The sequence below is a fragment of the Macaca fascicularis genome, chromosome 8 (assembly GCF_037993035.2).
Source record: "Macaca fascicularis isolate 582-1 chromosome 8, T2T-MFA8v1.1".
Lineage (NCBI taxonomy): Eukaryota > Metazoa > Chordata > Mammalia > Primates > Cercopithecidae > Macaca > Macaca fascicularis.
In genome coordinates, this window is record NC_088382.1 from 44,606,436 (window position 1) to 44,621,404 (window position 14,969).

Below are 14,969 nucleotides of genomic sequence, written 5' to 3' on the forward strand. Positions count from 1 at the left end.
GTCTGCTCCAGAGTGGACTACTTGGGACAGATACATAAAATAATAAAAGAGAGTGCTTCAGGAAAGGGAAGAAGTATGGACCTTTGCTGGGTACCCATTCTACTTCATTGGATCATCCTGATAACTCAATATGCTCAGTGTTATTATCGCATTGTGTAGATGAGGCTGAGAACGGGCGCTTGTCTGTGGTCACACTGCTGTGCAGTGATGGAGTTGGAATACCAGCTCATTTGTCAAAGCCTGGGTTCCGCTCAAAGCTTCTTAAACTTTGGTAGGACTAAAATACCCCTAATGCAAGAGATGGGTGAATGCACACTCCCAGTTGAGCTTGGGGCTCAGTACACGCAGTCTGTGGTGTTCAGGCAGCATGGAACATTGTTCCTGGCCTTTCACTGAGAAGACTCTTACTGGTCCTTCTCATCTCAGCCAGTCATTTCCTCCAGGAAGCTATTCCTGAGCTCCCCAGTCTAGGCTCCTTTGCCCACCCCCAGGTGCTCCAATATTGCTTACTCTGTGAGGGCACTCAGCTTGTGTTGTGTTGCTTACTTATTTGTCGGTGTGGCCTCAGGAGGTCTGGGACCATATCTGCCTTGTGTCCTCCCATAGGTGCCCCCAGCAGCCAACACACTGCTCAGCACAGTATAACTGCCCAATGAATATCTTTTGAGTAAACATTGACTCCAGCTAAAGCTTCTATCTCATGTGTAAATTGCCTGTCGAACAGATCTGTTAGTTCTAATTCAGCCTCTTCAAACGCAGTACCAACAACAGAAAATCCAGCAAATGAAGAGGCAAAGGCTGGATGCAGTGGCTCACGCCTTTTAATCCCAGCCATTTGGGAGGCCAAGGCAGGATGACTGCTTAAGCCTGGGAGTTAGAGACCAGCCTGGAAAACAAAGCGAGACCCTGTCTCCACACACACAAAAAAATGTTAAAAATTAGCCAGATATGATATAGCATGCACCAGTTAAGATGGGAGGATCACTTAAACCTGGGAGGTCAAGGCTACAGTGAGCAGTGATGGCAACGCTGCATGCCTGCCTGGACAACAGAGTCAGACCTTGCTCAAAAAAAAAAAAAAAAGAAAGAGGCAAACCCTTCTATGTTCATCCCATACCATGCCCATTCTACTGCACATTCTCTGTTGATTGGGTTTGTTTTGTTTTGGTTTGATTTTTGAGACAGGGTCTCACTCAGTTGCCCAGGCTGGAGTGCAGTGGCACAAATACAGCTCACTGCAGCCTCAACCTCCTGGGTTCAAGGGATTCTCCTACCTCAGCCTCTTGAGTAGCTGGAACTACAGGTGCATGCCACCATGCCCAGCTAGTTTAAACAATTTTTTGTAAAAATGAGTCTCTTACTATGTTGCCCAGACCGGTCTTGAACTCCTGGCTTCAAGCTATCCTCCCGCCTCAGTGTCCCAAAGTGCTGGGATGACAGACATGAGCCATCATGCCAGCCTACTCCATGTTCTTTGCATTCCAGGCACACTGGCCCTCACTGAGTTCCTTAAATGCTCTATGATCCCTCTACCACAGAGCCTTTGCACACCCCATTCCCTCTAATCCCTACTCCTGCTCTTTCTCCAGATCTCAACTCAGTCCCAGCTCATGTTCTTGGAGCACCATTCGGCTCTCTCTCATACCTTTCAGCACATGGTTTGTGTCTGATTGTATCTCTTGCACTGCGAAGGCAGGTGTGAGGTTTTTTTGGTCTTTGTTTCCCCTCATGTCTCCAGCATCTAGTGGCTGGCATAGAGTACAAGTTCAGTACACTGTGCCTGAACAATGAAGTGATGTTTAAATGGAGACCTGTGCAGGCGAAGGATTCTATGCGGGAGAAACAGGTAGAGCAAAGCCCTGAGGAAAGAGATATCAAGTTGCGTTTAAGACTGAACGGAGCCCACTGTAGCTGAGCCACAGAGAATGAGGGGGAAGAGTGCAGCATGGTGAGGCTCTAGAGAGGTAGGCAGAGCCTCACAGGGTCTTAAAAGTGAGTTAAGGCCTTTGACTTGCCACCAGCGGGTTTTAAGCAGGGTGGTAATTCTCCCGTTCTGCACAGGACCCCTACTAATGCCACCCCATGAGGGAAGGTGGTCTTTTAAACCAGAGGTCACATTAAATGTCATCATGGCTAGCTGAGTCTATTGCTCTAAACTTCTGAGATCATTTTGAGCCTTCTTCCTGCCTTCTAGCTTGGCATCCTTAGCAATTTGTGGTAATAGAAGGGGGCCCACCTATCAAGAAATATCAGAGAAAACAAAGTCAGCACAGTTCCACAGGGCTCCAACCACAACACAAGTCCTAGCTCCTGTGGCACTGGGAATTCCAACCGTGGATGTCTGGGACTATAACCCTGATCTCTAATAGACTACAAATTCAGCAGCATCACCCTTGCATATTCTAACATTTTATGTACATATCCTTTTATTTTTGAATTTTTAAATTTCCCTTTTTCCTCTTTAAGCCCTTCTTAATAAAGGAAGTGGAGAGGAAGAGTTTCCTTGCTTACTTCAACCACATAAACTGGATTTTTCTTTTCTTTTCTTTCCTTTTCTTTTCTTTTCTTTTTTTGAGACAAGGTCACTGTGTCACCCAGGCTAAAGCAAAGTGGCACAATCATAGCTCACCGCAGCGTCAACTTTCTAGCCTCCTATCCTCCTGCCTCAGCCTCCCAAGTGGCTGGGACTACAGGCACATGCCACTAGACCTGGCTTTTTTTTTTTTTTTTTTTTTTTTTTTTGTAGAAACAGAGTCTTGCTATGTTGCCCAGGCTGGTCTTGAACCCCTGGGCTCCAGCAATCCTTCCATCTCTGCCTCTCGAAGTACTGGGATTACAGTCAAGGGCACCACATCCAGCCTATAAATTGGATTTCTTTTTTCCCTAAAAAAATTTGTATTGTTTTCTTCCTGCTATCTGGTGTGTTTTAATAAATAGGATGTTTGTCTTTTGTTTGCATATATTCCAAAAACTGTCAGAAACTCAGGGCTTGATAAGTATTTTGAAGAAAGGAAAAACTCCAGTTACTCTTTGAGGTCACAGCATCCTTCAGGTCTGAGCAACTATCACAGAAAACACGACTGTTCTGTTCCTGTCGAGCACAGATACCCCAGGATGAACTGGAACTAGTAGCTTTTTGTTACAAACTGTGTTCAGGCATTTTTTGCTTAGTTGAGGGTTTGTTTCTTGCTTTTGGCAGATGATCCCAATGCACAAAAATAATCCCAAAATCACCATTGTTACCTTGATCTATTATGAACTGGGCATGTTTCCAGCATCCAAAATCCAACTTTTTGAAATGATATTTCCAAATTTGTAGATCTTAAAAAATCAAAGTAAGGAGTTGCTGGACTTTAAAAAAATATTTAGTTTATATTTGTCAGGAAAATAACCCAGAGAGGGAAAGAAGGAGAAGAAAAACATAAAGGAGATAACTCATGCCTTCTCCATAGCTCTCGTTCCAAGCTTGAAAAACTATTTTAAAAATTATGAATTTGCTTTATCCAATTGAAACTAAAAGAAAAGCAATGCCTGCCCCCAAAATAATTAATGAACCGGGGGAAGAGGGTGTTGCTGAGGACAGAGATGCGTGGCTTCTGCTCAGGCTCAGGTGCTGTCTACAAGGTCACAGTGACCCATTGAGACATGTTAGCTTCCTTCTAGACTCTCAGTCAGTTTCACCAGCCTGCCTGCAAAGAAATGAAGAGGCAGCACTGGCAAGAGGGTCTGCTGAATCTCAGAGGTCCCATGCCCCCATGCCCCGCAAAGTATTCCGTGATGCCAGTTTCAGAACAGACAGAAGCCCAATCTATACCAACTGCTTAAATAGTCATCCCCAGGCCCCTCTCCAGATGCTTAGAAAAGCAGCTTGTTTCAGAATCTTACCAATACCAAGGATAGGTGTGAAGTTCACTGCCGATTGCATCCGGAAAGGATCCCTTCTTTCTGGAAGCTGCGACCAACCGGGCCATCTTCAGCATTCACGAACTCACGCAGAGCCCAGCAATTGCTGCCTGGTGTGGCCAGTCCTTCATTAAATCAGAACCCATGACCTCACTTTCAGGACCTTAACAAAGGAGCAGGCATCCAAAAGCAAAAAACCTTCATTTGGAAGAAAATAAATTTTTCATGAAACTTTTTTTTTTCTTTTTGAGACGGAATTTCACTGTTGTTGCCCAGGCTGGAGTGCAATGGCACGATCTTGACTCACTGCAACCTCCGCCTCCTGGGTTCAAGCAATTCTCCTGCCTCAGCCTCCCAAGTATCTAGGATTAAAACCATGCACCACCAAGACTGCCTAATTTTGTATTTTCAGTAGAGACGGGATTTCACCATGCTGGCCAGGCTGGTCTCGAACTCCTGACCTCAGGTGATCCACCGCCTCGGCATCCCAAAGTGCTGGGATTACAGGTGTGAGCCATCGCTCCTGGCCCTGAAACATTTTTTAAATGCAAAGAAAGTGCCAAAATGTTTTCAGATTTGAGGTTCAAATGTGGTTCGTGAAACATACCAATGGAACTTGCAGCTCTTGTCTGGCATGTGAAGTGCTCCAGGCCTGCCCAGCAAGCAGCCCCTCTCTCTCAAGTCAGACAAGGTTCTAAAGAACAGTCCATGAATACTGTGAAGAGACCCTCGAGCCCACGAGGCTGCAAGACACTCATTAATAACAAGTCCACGGGGAAGCAAATCCACCAGGACTGTTAGGCTGCCTCACTGCTCGCCCCACCTCCCGGCCGTTACCTGAGGGTGGGGACTTATGAAGGGGCTGACAGCGTGACTCTGTTACCGTCTGACTGATTAAATCCAGGTGCTCTGTTTACTTTGGAGTGCAAAAAAACACACCAAGAGCTTAAAACTTACATTTACAGACAGGAAATGGCACTCCAGGGACACGGATGTCTGAAACCTGAAGACCAAGACAGGCCTCTTCTCAAACAGGGACTGTTTCTTCCAGGCTGGGGCCCAGGCCTGTGCCTCATGATGGAAAGGGGACCATGGCCTCCTTACATGGGGCAGTTCAAGGCTCCTTGAGTCATAAATTATGCATTTGAAATGTTCTTAGTCTGTCCTCACTCTCCTTCTATTTAAAAGCAGATGGTTTAAACTTAATCCCAGCCATGCTGTCTCAAAAGAGATGGTCCTTGTAAACTGGCCATTAAAATCTCTCTGAAAGCATATTCTGAATGCACAGCAAGAACAAGGGTGGTATCAGGGCAGCCAGAGAGGGTAGCTGGAAAAGGGAGGATGCGGAGACAATAACAGCCTCATTAAACCTAATCACTTTCCATTGCTTATTGAGACACCAAGATTGGAAGGGGAATTTGTGGAGGGGTTTTCTGAGTCCTTTGTACTAAAGTGATCCCGTCTCCCTTTCCCACTTCCACCCTCATGTACTCACTCACCGCATCCCCATCTCCTCACTTTCACATCAGTAACACTGAGAAGATGATGATGATGATGATGACGATGATGATGATGATGATGATGATGATTAGTATTATTATTATTGAGATAGGGTCTGGCTCCGTCACTCAGGCTGGAGTATAGTCGCATGTTCTCAGCTCATTGCAACCTCTGCCTCCCAGGCTCAAGCAATCCGCCCTAGTAGCTGGGAAGCCCAGCCGGTTTTTTGTTTGGTTGGTTGGTTGGTTGGTTTTTTGTTTTTGTTTTTGTTTTTGTTTTTGTTTGTAGAGATGGGGGGTCCCACCATGTTGCCCAGACTAGTCTCGAACTCCTGAACTCACACAATCTTCCTGCCTCAGCCTCCCAAACTACTGGGATTACAGGCATGAGCTACTGCACCAGGCTTGGAAAGATTATTTTTCTAAAAAAATTTTTTTCTTCCTTGACATATTAGGCACCCTTATCTCTTCTATATTTCCCTTTGATGAAATGAGTCAGGAAGTAAATACAGTATCTTATGGTGTCCTTCAATAACGCCCAGTGTCTATTAAAACGTTAAGCATACAGTAAGTACATGAAGCGCCTCGCTCGCACAGCTAAATGCCTCCAGCTTGTGTACACTGGAGAGCACTCGGCATTAGCAACAAAAATCTCACTGCACAGCAAGCAAGGTGTGCAGGGTGAGTCACAGCCCTTCCAGTGGCCTTCAGTCTCGTCTGCTGTCAAGTGAGGACAGAAGATAGGGTGACCCTCAGGCCATTCCTGCTCCAGAATGACAGTTGCCAGGTCTGCCTCTGCTCACAGAGGCTGCATGCCTCCGAAGCCTTTGGTTTAAGCTCTCTCTCATAACCCACCAAAGAATGCAAACAATAGAAAAAAAGACTAGAAGGAAACTGGCTAAAACGTAACAGTGATGTGTCCATTTTAGAGCTGTTGGTTGTAAGCCCTAACAGTCTACTTTAAACAAGAAGAGTTGGCTGAACTGAATCGAAAAAAAAAATGCTGATCAACAGGGTTTTTGGAAGGACAGACGCAAGGGCAGGTTTGGAGAATTTCAGGAGATGGAGCTGTGAACAGCTCCACTGTGTTGCTGATGTCTAAATGACTCATCTTCGCCTGATTTTATTCTTGATATCGTCACTACAGATTCCCATTCCTGGCAGAAAAAATCATTTGGTCCATCTGAATCATGTGCCTGCTCCTTTGGCTACATGGGCAAAGTGCAATGACTGACAGCCCAACCAGGACCACAGTGGAGCAGGGGAGGCCCCCTAAGGAAAGTGGGAAACTCTGTGTTATCATAGATTTCCCTGCATTTTTTTTTTTTTTTTTTTTGAGACAGAGTCTTGTTCTGTCACCCAGGCTGGAGTGCAGTGGCACAATCTCAGCTCACTGCAACTTCTGCCTCCTAGGTTCAAGCAATTCTCATGCCTCAGCCTCAAGAAAGTAGGATTATAGGGATGTACCACCATGTCCAGTTGATTTTTGTATTTTTAGTAGAGACGGGGTTTCGCCATGTTGGCCAGGCTGGTTTTGAACTCCTGACTTCAAGTGATCTGCCTACCTCGGCCTCTCAAAGTGCTGGGATTACAGGCGTGAGCCACCACGCCTGCCCTTCCTCTGCTTTTGATGCTTTTCTGTGATGTCTAATTGTTTTAGACATTCAACTCCTACAGTTTTTGCAACTGTATGTGTATTTCTGTGCATATATATGATATACATTAACTATATAATATATAAAAATATACTACACACACACTTGAGAATATCAACACTGAATTCTTTCACCCCTTAGTATGAGTGTATTTTAATGGAGACTGTTTTCTAAGAACAGGAGTTCTGTCCAGCACTAAGATGCTGAGAGCCCTGTGGATGGAAATAGTATAACACATTAAAGGTGATGGGTGTTCAATTGGTTTTGTTAAATAAAAACTGGATGAGGAAAAGCTACAGAAAGGGAAGATACAAGCCAACTACTTCACATGCTCTCCAGTACTCCATCCACCTGCAATGACCCAGGGGATCTGGCAACATCCCCCTTCCCCAACTCTACTGCTCTGCCCCCTCTCTTAAGAGGAACAGCTAATAGATTCATAGATCTATTAATGCTTTGAGAATAATTTTTCTATCTTTAACCTCTGGTTGCAAATAAAGCAGATACTAAGTCTCCTCCCGCTCCACATCACTGCCAGTCCCTTAAGCCAAAAGCCAGCCTTATTCCTGTAGGACTGGCATGTTGGACAAGCTCCACTGGTGGAATAGGATCAAAGCACACCTCTATTTTTTTCTCCCACTAACTCGTTAAAGCTTATTGAGCAGGGGAGGCTTTTCCTCTGCCCCAGATGAAAACTCATCAAGTCAATGACTTGTCTTTGTTCACTTTTAGCTTAGAGATAGTCTTGTATTCACTGAGTCACAGAACATGTTTCCTGAGTTTGAAAAGTATCCTACCCAAAACACTAACCCACACTTCACTCTCCATTATCCTCCTTGATAAAGCCTACAGGTGGGCAGCCAGCCTTTGGGGAGGCAATAGCCACTTCCAGTCTCTTTCTCCACCAGTCTCCTCCCCCATTCACTAGCTGCTATTTGGGAGCCTGCCAAGGTTTAAAGGAGGTGGACAGGGTGGGGATTAAAGGGGAGAGGTGAAGAATAGGACAGTTCTCACCTGGGTGGATGCATCCCTGCTTTCCTGCAGGCAGCTGGTGAAAGTGGACTCTGATGGGCATCTCCATGGGTCCTTTGGGGATTCCCAAGCTGGGGTTCCCCAGATCTGAGCATCCTACTACTCAGATGTGAATGAGGCTCTCCTTCAGCAGACCATGCTACACCTAGGAGGTCCTCTTGGACAGGACTCAAAACAGGTCCAAGTGACCTACATGTCATTCATAGGGGAAAGTTACAGAGCCTTTGCTCCACCTTTGGATACAGAATTCCTTCTTCACGCAACTTCTGCTCCTCTCTCCCACAGAGATCACTTAATGTCCTAGCAGCAAGCCAAGCCCCAAGCCTGGAGTGCCCAGCTACAGCAAACACATCCCTACCTGTGCAGGCCGTCTTGCTGAGGGAGTTCTCTCTCCCTGTCCTTCTCCTCTGTCACTCTCATTTTTTGTTTTGTTTTGTTTTGGTAGAGACTGAGTCTCACTGTGTTGCCCAGGCTGGTCTGAATCTTCTGTCCTCCACGAATACTTCTATGCCTCCCAAAGTGCTGGGATTACAGGTATGAGCTACTGTGCCCATCTTGAGTGAAAGAGACAGCACCAACAACCCTTGACTTTCGGAGGGCAGAGTGGGGACCCCACAGATGGCAACTGCAGAAATCCCCTCATCCTTGCCTCTCTCTCCCCAACATACCCCTGATCCCTTTATTTTCTCATCCTGGGGAAGGGGTTCCAGAGTCTGTGTTTTCAAGTTGGCATTTTAAAGATTTCTCCTGAGTGACGTGTTCTCACACTCAATTGAGCATCTAATATTTCACATCTGGGTCAAAATTTGAATTTTAATAGCCTGTCCTTACAGCTTTTACATATGTTACCTATCAAACTGAACCTTTTCAACTTTCCAATGGGGTTTTCAGCCCATTTTATAGATGAGAAAAGTGAGGGTCAGATAGTGATGCCACATGCCTGACGTCACTCACCAGGCAGCAGGGGGAGGCCAGGTTCAAGCCCACACCCTCGCTCTCTCTTCCCTACATCGCATCAAGTTGGCCTTTGAGGAGGAAGAAACATCTGCCCTGCTCTGCAATATGGGATTCAACCATTCCTGATGGGTCACTCTGCTCTTTGACTGTCATTCGGCTCCAGTAGAAGAAAAATACTTTCCCGTAAACAGTTATTCAGCATTGTCCAAGGGACAGAAATGAGTCATACCTGAAGCCAATCTGCAAGTGCCTCAATACTCATTCTAGAATACAGATCATATAGGTGTGGCTGGCCTTAGGTAAATTCAGAATCCACAATGATACAACAGCTGAATGACAGGATAGTACTATTTCTTCTGTAATAAGATCCACCTAAACTTTCCTTCAAGCAGTGAAGTTTCCTGAGCAAATTCAATGACTTGATCCCCCAAGGCCTCAGAGCCCTGAGTTCCACATCATAGAACAAGTGCTGTCTTGGGGTGACTCCCTTCCTCTCCTGCTGCCCTGGACCCCACATCCAGTGGCTCTAAAGACAATAAGAGTTTTTTTTTTTTTTTTTTTGAGACAGACTTTCGCTCTTTCGCCCAGGCTGGAGTGAAATGGTGCCATCTCAGCTCACTGTAACCGCTGCCCCCCAGGTTCAAGTGATTCTCCTGCCTCAGCCTCCAAAGTAGCTAGGATTATAGGCACCCACCACCATGCCATGATAATTTTTGTATTTTTAATAGAGACGAGGTTTGCCATTTTGGCCAGGCTGGTCTCGAACTCCTGACCTCAGATGATCCACCTGCCTCGGCCTCCCAAAGTGCTGGGATTAGTGGCATGAGCCACCACACCCAGCCAAGAGTCATTCTGAGAAGAAACTGCTCGCTTGGTCTAAGAAGGCAGATTCACGGCCCCCCTGGCTATACCCTGCTATGAGGAAACCCTGCACAAAATGGCCCAAAAGGTCCTACGGGTGATAGACACTGGTATATTTTTCTTGCAGGGAGTAACTGTTGCCAAAAAAATTTGAAAGTCTGGCTAGTTTTAAGGAATTTGAACTTTACTTTTTCCCCAGTCAAGGACTTAGCCAAGACAGGGATTTTACAGCAAACAACAGAAAAAGGGAGAAAGAAGATTTGAAAAGAAAAGGAAGAGAGCAAGGAGGACAGGAGGGAAAAAGGAGAAGGGGCCTCAGAACAGGGAGGACATCCTCCCCTGCCTTCAAGATGTCAGTTACCTATTCCCACGCCACCCACTTGTAGCCACACAGGCCCTGTCTTCCCTGAGTCATGGGCTCCAGAGCCCTCTGGGCTCAGAGCCACCCCTCAAGTCCTCTGACTTAGAACACCTTCTGCCCCCACTTCCCACTTCAGTCCCATCTCTGCAGACCTCATCTGCTCTCCAAGGCTGCTCTGGAACCAGAGCCATGACCGGCCCGGGGAGCAACTGCTTCCCCTGAGTATGTTCTTCAAAGTCATCACTTCCTAAGGTAAGCTTGTCCAACCTGTGGCCCATGGGCTGCATGCAGCCCAGGGCGGCTTTGAATGTGGCCCAACAAAAATTCATCAATTTTCGTAAAACATTATGAGATTTTTGGGTTTTGTTTGTTTGTTTGTTTTTAGTTCATCAGCTGTCATTAGTGTTAGTGTATTTTATGTACAGCCCAAGACAATTCTTCCAATGTGGCCCAAGGAAGTTGAAAGATTGAACACCCCTGTCTTAGGTGGTGTGACAATCATTAAGGCTAGGAAGAAAATACATGGAAAAAAAGCAAGACCAGGAGACCCAGAGAGAAGTTTATCAAACACCGCTGGCTTTTTCAGAGGGTTCAGCCAGACTCCAGTGGTGCAGGCCCCAACTCCTCTCCTCCACGCGGCCCTGCCCAGGCTCACGTCTCCTCCATGCACTCCTGGCTGGCTTATCCTCTTGTCCCCTCTCCAGGAACACCCATGGTGCGTCAGGCTGCAGCAGCACACACTACATTTATGACATCACCTTGGTGCCATTTTCCATGAATTAATCTTGAACTGCTTGCCCAGGTTCAAGAGGGCAGATTCACAGCGAATCTCAAGTGGAGTGCAGATTCACTGGGGTCGAGAGTTCTATTCTGTTCTCTGATCACCGGCCCCCGCAACACTCCTTGCCCCTCCACCTCTACCTAAGTGAGCAGATAGTGGGCCCCCTCAGATATTTTCTGGAGGATTCCATGTCCCTCTTTCTCCACACTGCACCCCATGGACTCCAGCCCAGCAGCCAATGCTTTCAGAGCAGCCTCATCAGAGCTGCGGGGCTGAGGTTAAACCTGCCAATCTGTTACAGGACAGGGATGCCAATCCAGACCCCAAGAGCAGGTTCTTGGATCTCACGCAAGAAAGAATTCTGGGGAGTCCGCAGTGCAAAGTGAAAGCTAGTTTATTAAGAAAGTAGAGGAATAAAAGAATAGCTACCCCACAGAGCAGCCCCGAGGGCCGCTGGTCACCCAATTTTATGGTTATTTCTTGATAATATACTAAACGAGGGGTGGATTATTCATGCTTCCCCGTTTAGACCATATATGGTAACTTCCTGACATTGCCATGGCATCTGTAAACTGTCATGGCGCTGGTGGGAGTGGAGCAGCGAGGACGACCAGAGGTCACTCTCGTTGCCATCTTGATTTTGGTGGGATTTAGCTGGCTTCCTTACTGCAACCTGTTTTATCAGCAAGGACTTTATGACCTGTATTTTGTGCTGACTTCCTATCTCATCCTGTGACTTAGAATGCCTTAACCATCTGGGAATACAGCCCAGTAGGTCTCATTTTACCCAGCTCCTGTTTAAGATGGAGTTGCTGTGGTTCACAGGTCTCTGACAAAGCCACAGAGCTGGACCCCAGCTGGGGACTGCCGGGCTTATCTGTTCGTCCATGCTGTCCCTCTGTGTGTCCCCAGTTTGTTCCCTGTCTCGGCCATCAGATGGCACCACTATTCCACAGGTCACCCAGGACAGTCGGCCAGGTTTTTTGGAAGGGGCGCTCACCACCCTGCCGCTGCCCCTCCTTGCGTGGGTGGCATTCCCAGAGCCAGCTATACCCTGTGGGCTGGAGCTGGGCTGGCCCTGCCAGCAGCATGGCACATGAGGGCCCAGCCCCCTTCTGTGTGCTGAGGGCCATGAAGCAGTGGGGCAGGGACTTAGTGGGACCCCCAGTGGCTCTCAACTAGGGAGGTCGAGGAGGATAGCAGAGGAGTCTGACTTTGTCACTGAAACACTGGCTTTAAGGAAGGTTCCTGAGTCCCGATCCAGGCTTCCTTCCTCCCCATCCGCCCCACCCCCACTCCCGCTTTCCTGATTTGAGCAGGAGGTCCAAACCCCTGCTGAGTATTCCCTAATGAGGGTCATGGTAGACAAAGAGGAGAATGTGCCTGGAGGACTCCCTGCCCAGGAAGCCACATTCCCCAAATCCTAGAGCATTTTCTTCCTAAGGCCAGTTCGATTAGCAAGCCTTTCTAGTAACGCTCAACAAAGACACCATTCTAACATGTATTTTCCCAATAAATGTATTTTGCCAATTGGCCTTTCTCTCCTAAAGGCATAAAAATTGGATGATATTAAATAATCTTGATTTCAAACTAGTGCACCCAGGGCTATTGTCACAACACCCCAAGACTTGTCCTATGACATGAGTATCTGTTGCATTTGACCTTGGCCATGGGTCTCTGTGTACATTCCTTGTTATATAATTCTAGGACTATAAACAACCTGCAGGGCTTCTAATGGTAAGAAAAAAGAACAAAGGAACACAACCTTAAACAATTTGCTAATAGCTTAAAAGATACTAATATTTTAACTTAAAAGCCACATGGTCAATCTAGTATATGTGAACTGCCTGCCAACAATCACATAAAAATACAGAGCAGACAGAATGTGCTATTGTAAAATACATGTTTGTTCTTTGACCCCTGTTTCCTGGCATACAACTTCTGAAATCCTTAGAGTCTCCGGAGTGATGTCTTCTTGTATGCCAATGAACTGGTGGCTGGGGGCCCCTGGGTAGCCCGACACTAGAAAGAAGGCAGGATTAGAGGGTTGGGAGTTTAAGCCCCACCCGCAGCCTCTTGGAAGAGAAGAGAGGCTGAAGGTTAAACTGATCGCCAATGGCCAGTGGTTTAATCAATCATGGCTATGTAATGAAGCCTCCATAAAAACCCCAAAGGTCAGAGTTCTGAGAGATCTTAGGTAACTGAATACCTGGAGGTTCCTGGAGGGTGGTGTCCCAGGAGGCATCTGTGCCTTTCCCCTACACCTTGCCCTGTGCATCTCGTCATCAGTGTTCTTTGTACTATCCTTTATAAACCTGTAAATGTGATTCCCTAAGTTCTGTGAACCACTCTAGCAAATTAATTAGACCCAAAGAGGGGGTTGTGGGAACCCTGATTTATACCTGGTCAGTCAAGCACAGGTTAAAACAACCTGGGTCCTGTGATTGGCATCAAGAGTAGGGGCTGACACTCTCTCCAGGTAGATAGCATCAGAAGTGAATTGGATTGGAGGATGCCCAGCTGGTGTTCACTGCACAGCTGATTGCTTACTTGCTGATGGGGAGAAACCCCCACATTTGATCCCAGAAGTCCTCTGTGTTGATTTCTGTGGGGTAAGAGAATAGAAAAAGCACTTTGGTTGTTTTTTCTACTCACACAGGGGTTGATCTGTAAGTTGAGCCTTATTTTGAGTCCATGTAATCCCCAAGACAGGCTGGGCACGATGGCTCACACCTGTAATTCCAGCACTTTGGGAGGCCAAGGCGGGCAAATCACTTGAGATCAGGCATTCGAGACCAGCCCAGCCAACATGGTGAAACCCCATCTGTACTAAAAATACAAAAAGTAGCTGGGTATGATGGCGCAGTCCTGTAATCCTGTTACTTGGGAGGCTGAGGCATAAGAATCACTTGAACCTGGGAGGCGGAGGTTGCAGTGAGCCGAGATCATGCCGTTGTACTCCAGCCTGGGCAACAGAGAGAGATTCTGTCTCAAAAAAAAAAAAAAAAAAAAAAAAACCAACTCCAAGATAGATTGTGAATTTTAGTTTTGTGTGTGTGTGTGTGTACGCACTCCCACACCCCTGTCTCCCTCTCTCCGTCTGTCCCTATACTCTCTTTTCTTTCCTTTCTCCCTCCCTCTGTCTCTGTCTCTCTCACCAGCCCACCCTTTAACCTAGAAACTAGACACTAAGGGAAATCTTCAGGAGAGCTACTGGGGTCAGAAGCCCTCTCCGGAGACTCATGGAATGTTTTTCCTAATACCAGACTCTAGAGAAAGAGGCTTAGGTAGATGTTGGCATCCCAACTGCTTAGGCTTAAAGTTGATACCTGCGGGTTGGTGCTCATGGTCAGGCACAGACACCACCACAGAACATTGAATCCGTAGAAAAACTGACTCCAAAAAGGAACCATAAAACCTCTCTTCCCTCTGGTGCTAGATCTTCCACTTGTGACAGCCCCTGAGACTGATGCCTTTTTCTAGCTGCCTCCCACTCCCAGAATAGCTGCAGGGAAGCTGCTGAACTTGTCAGGGCCTCAACCTCAGCCCCTTCATCTCCTGGCTTATGTCTGCTCAGCCTCAGCTGAGGAGCGCGGCTCAAGTTCATCTCTCCGTCCAAGGGCAACCAGAGACATGGCACAGAGATGCTTCCCACTCACTTCTGTCTTTGAGCTCCGTATCCATAGCCTACTACCTTGGGGTTTCCTCTCTCGACCAAGGTCCTACCTTTTCTGGGATTAAAAAATAAATACAGGCCATGTGTGGTTCACACCTGTAATGCCAGCACTTTGGGAGGTTGAGGCAGGGGGATTGCTTGAGCCCAGGAGTTTGAGACCAGCCTGGGCAACATAGTGAGACCCCATCTCTACCAAAACAATCCTGAAAAGTAAATAATAATAAATTCATAAAAATTTGAAAAT

The 14,969-nt window shown here is 46.8% G+C and overlaps 1 long non-coding RNA gene across 3 annotated transcripts in view; it reads right to left on the reverse strand.

Annotated features, from left to right (window-relative positions):
* The window catches only part of LOC135964722 (uncharacterized), a 68,110-nt gene that overhangs the window by 24,442 nt on the left and 28,699 nt on the right, over positions 1 to 14,969 (reverse strand). Inside the window, exon 3 of one of the 3 annotated variants that reach the window (XR_010577264.2) lies at positions 3,886 to 4,028. The exons of 1 other annotated variant lie outside the window; for it this stretch is intronic. This is a non-coding gene — a long non-coding RNA (uncharacterized lncRNA). Of the gene's footprint in view, positions 1 to 3,885; positions 4,029 to 12,553; positions 13,655 to 14,969 lie in introns of those variants that run through there. One more of the 3 variants, XR_010577262.2, reaches the window with a different exon arrangement.